General features: G+C 32.5%; 1 long non-coding RNA gene across 1 annotated transcript; it reads right to left on the bottom strand.

Moving 5' to 3' along the window:
• Positions 1-236: 236 nt before the first annotated feature.
• Positions 237-4,480, bottom strand: LOC132738598 (uncharacterized). The gene is made up of 3 exons (XR_009626892.1): positions 4,320-4,480; positions 4,004-4,086; positions 237-3,355 (listed from the first exon to the last, which is right to left on the bottom strand). It is a non-coding gene; the product is annotated as an uncharacterized LOC132738598 (long non-coding RNA).
• Between the last annotated feature and the right edge of the window lie 319 nt (positions 4,481-4,799).

A 4,799-nucleotide genomic window follows, 5' to 3' on the forward strand; every position in this document is an offset into this window, starting at 1 on the left:
ATTTTATAACACGGCTTATACTGCCTGTTGACATTTTTTTATGAGTTGTGATTTGTAACATATGTAGGATTTGATAATTAGGGTGGATTTAAGGTAAATTATTATTGCATAGCTGAAAATCCCATGTGGCAAATTGACTCTTGAGCAGATTTTATCACGTGTCAAATATGTGCATTTGCCCGATTTTCACGAGTCAAAACCCGGATCCCCGTTGTCAACGAGAAGCCCTGACTATATACATATAAGGAAAAACCTATGACCCCCGGGGCGGGGCCAATTTTGACACTAGGGACAAAATTTGAACCACTTTGGTAGAGGACCCATAGATGATACCATATACCAAAAATCAAAGCTCTGGCCCATGTACTTTCAGACAAGTAGATTTTTTAATTTTGTGTTTTTTGAAATCCTTTTCTGGCCCTATGACCTACATATGCAACAGACCGGAACCATTTGAACAACTTTGAAAGGGGACCACCCAAGGATCATTTCTGTAAAGTTTGGTTGATGTGCAGTTATTGGTTTCAGAGGAGATGTTGTTTATGTTAAAAATGTTAAAAGTTGACGATGCACGACGGACGACGGACACAGGGCCATCACAATAGCTCATCCTGAGCATTGCTCAGGTGAGCTAAAAAGTAAATTAATTACTTATAATATTTCTTTAAAAAAATCCTAAGTTCAAATGGATATTAACCTGAAAATATTGCTTTAAGAGTTATGAACCTAGTCACATAAGATGTAACTGAAGAAGCAAGAGGTAGATGCCTTTGAAACTAAAGAAGTCATAGTAAAAACTAATATTTTTCAAGTAAAAAAATCTAAGTTCATGGGGAGGTAATTCTTGCAATATTGGTGCTAGCGTAAACAACCTTGTCACATAACATTTGGTTAATGATAAGGATAATATATTTGAAATATGAAGTTGATCCCTTAAGAAATAAATAAGTAACAGTAAATAATAGCTGTCGGTAGGACAGCAACGCTCTACCATTCTAAGTGCTTGATAGAAAAAGAGCCTTGATAATGTAAAATGTTAACAAAAGGGCCACATTTTCCTTTAAATCCATGTTACTGTTATAGGGCCAAATTTTCCTTTCAATCCATGTTACTGTTATAGGCCTTGAAGAGAGTCCTATTATGCTCTCAAAGAAGAGTATAAAATTTCAACTTGTTCCTAGCCAGATGTCAATAGTATATGAAAATATCTGAGGTGGTATGCAAACTTTAATTAAATAACATAAAATCTAAGTCTAAAAATATTTGAGGTATTACAAAAACTTAACGTAAATTCTAAGTTGAAAAAGGGGCATAATTCTGTCAAAATGCTTGATCCAGTTATCTCCTCCTGTCTACATGTTGGGGTAATGATGGTGAACAAGTGTGCAAAGTTTCAAAGCCATATGTCAATGGACTTTGATATTCGAGATATTACAAAAACTTTTACATAAGTTATTACACCTACACTGACACAGACGCCGACACCAACACTGACGCACTGGTGACTACAATAGCTCTACTTATTTATCGAATAGTCGAGCTAAAAATAACTTTTTTTAGGAAAATTCTATCTTCAAGAGGAGATAAACTTGAAAATATTGGTGCTAGAGTAATGAACCTTGTCACATAAGATGTGGTTGATGATAAGGAACATATATTTGAAGTATGAAGTTGATCCCTTAAGAAATATGGAAGTAATGATAGAAAATAATATTTTTTAAGGAAAATTCTAAGTTCAAGGGGAGATAAATCTGAAAATAGTGGTGCTAGAGTTATGAACCTTGTCACATAAGATGTGGTTGATGATATGGAAAACCAAAACTTTAATAAGGACGCGGACGCCGGGGCAAGTAGGATGGCTCTCCATATACTTTGTATAGTCTAGCTAAAAATGAAAAATAAGAAAGTGTTTTATGCAGTAAACATTAATATAAATATAAAAGTGATATGGCACTTTTTGTACTAAGAAGCGACGAATGATATTTTATCTTTTCTTGCATTCTAAATCTATAGTAAATGATCTTTTTACCGTACTTTTCTTGCCTATTAAATGTATGGTATTGTACCTAACAATATTGCTTTAGCAATGATGTTCCAGGGTTTTCACGTGTTGGTTTACACAAAATATCCATACAATCATATATCTAATTTCTATTATAATACATATATACATTAAACTTTTTACAACATTACCATTAGACAGGATTAATTTTGACCCCAGTGAAACTACTGAAGTTTTCCAGATTGTATGTAAATGATAAGCAGACTGGAAATCTACATGTATACACCTGACAATCTATTTTCCTTTCTTCGAATTTTTCCATGAATATGTGACCATAAGGCTTGGAAATTTTTTAACAACATAGCAATATTCTGTTTCTCTGCTTAACTTCAGCTAGAAACTTTTTAAAAGGAAGTTTTTCACATATTTCCAATACAATTTAGGTGAAACATGTAGGTCCATTGGCATTCAGGGCTTCCATTAAGATCCAAAATTTGGAAGTCAAAGACTGCAAAATGTCTTGACATTGGAAGTCACAAAATATTGGTAAAGAAGAAAAAAGCATTACATTTTGGAAGTCATAAGCCAAATTCAAGGAGTGAAATGACTCCCAAACTTCCATTAATGGAAGCCCTGCCATTACTATGAAAATGGTAGCCTGATGTTCATTTACAAAAAGTGTTTATACCTTGATCATTCAAACAAAAAGTTTCTCCAAAAATTGTGTATTTCTCTTCTAAACAAACAACTTTGCACATTTCAACATCTTACAGTTCACATATATTCGTCTTACATGTCCACAGATATATATACAATGGATAGGAAGCTCAGAAAGTAGTTGATAGTCAGATTCAGATCCACAGTGCGTTTCGGTGATAAGAGGGTTTTCCCACTAGTCCCCGATTCTCGCACTCTCGTTAAACTTCGGCGATATCCATGAACTACTGCCGACATTGTTTTTTTTTTTTTGAGAAATATCTGTGTGGAAAAGTGTGTATGGTACGTTTTAACATATTAAAATAACTATTGCTTCTTATGTAAGTAGAAAATGCTTCGTCTTTTTTTGTCAATGTTCCTCTTGGAATTCAATATGGCGGTATTTTGGCTACTATTACCCAGGATGCATCAAATCTTGGAAAATCCCGAAACACATGAAAACTTGCGTTAGAACAACCCCAATAATACTGAATTTAACTGTATGACGTCTAAGTTACTTCTCCATCTATATTAAGCTCCATGACATGTCCAATCAATCAGTAAATCAATAAGTTGATTGATCATTAGAACATTCAATCAACAATCATCAATCAGAGAATGAATCATCGAGTCAATGAAATCGAGGAAATCAACACTCTGAAATTAAACAAATTACATCAACATAAAAATAGAGTTAAATCAATTTCCTATGTCTGAAATGCATAATTATCATTTAAATAAAAACCTCCAAATTTATGGTCAATTACAATTAACCCATTAACACTTTCTATATGATCTACGTAAATAACCGAGGTATATCAAGTGAAAAAATACGAGTTGCTTCCCTTATCTTTGAGTAAAATTGATATCTCTTATGCTTAAACAAAACTGCTAGTTTGTTCTGATTAAATGTCCGATTTTAAAATGTATTACACCAATAGCAAACGTTGGATCTTAGCTTCGTCACAGTATATTCTTCAACACATCTTTTGACTCCACAAAGTATTCAAATGAACAGTTAAACCTACCACATGTCAGACCATTTTACATACGATTTATACAGTGAGAAAACAACCAGTTATCTTTATTCCTAAAACTACTGATAAGAAAAGCCTCTCGTCTGCTAGTTCTGAAAGTGTTTATCGGTGTATTAAATATTTACAACACATTGAACAGCTTACTTAACCTGTAGGTATATTAACATATAATATAGCTATATGCTTTCTATTGGCCGCCACAATCATAAGTTCATTAAATGAAGTTATTATAAAATACATCATAATCATAAATAAATTCTAAACTCACCAGTTCGTGGAATTGAATGTACCAATAATAGCATTATCTTCTTCAAACACGCATACTGTCAAACTCTCTCTCTGCTGTAACTTCTGCAAAATATAATAAACACAATGTGCAAAGTGATATGAATAAAATGTGAGATTAAGTAAACAGAGAGCTAGATTAACGGATTTTTCTGAAAACAATTCTCAAAGGTTCCAAATCACGAAAACTGATGACATTTCAAATCAGACCACACTCATTACTTAATTAAAAAATCATCTATGACATACACTCTCTAAAACACTAATTTAAACCAAATGCAACTCAAAATAATACTGACCAACTATCAATAATCCATATTTCCAATAAATTAAGAACACTTTGAACTTTTTACAAACAAAGCCGCTTAAACATAGACAAAACTACTGATATTGCGGGAAACCAAGGGAAACAACTCAAACAAAAAAAATATATCAAGACACCTGAATTATCAACACTGTTACACATCATGAAATCCAAATAAGAATTCCAAAACAGATTACATTAAGTTCAAATAATATTGGTAAGTTTTCTGTACCTACTTTTAGAAAATGATGAGATCAGCTTTCACATACAAAAATAGCGTCGAAAACTTTGTTTTTGGTACAAACTACTTCCTTACTCAAAGTTTACGCGAATGAATACTAATGATATTTTTTACTGATTATATCCTGAAAACATGCAAATAATATACGATAGAAATAACACAATCAAAAATGAACTACTGACAATTCAAAATCTTATCACTTGTGTGTGACAAGAAAATCTGTGTAGAACTACT

The sequence above is a fragment of the Ruditapes philippinarum genome, unplaced genomic scaffold (genome assembly GCF_026571515.1).
Source record: "Ruditapes philippinarum isolate M1 unplaced genomic scaffold, ASM2657151v2 ctg4067_1_1_1_1, whole genome shotgun sequence".
In the NCBI taxonomy this organism is placed as follows: domain Eukaryota; kingdom Metazoa; phylum Mollusca; class Bivalvia; order Venerida; family Veneridae; genus Ruditapes; species Ruditapes philippinarum.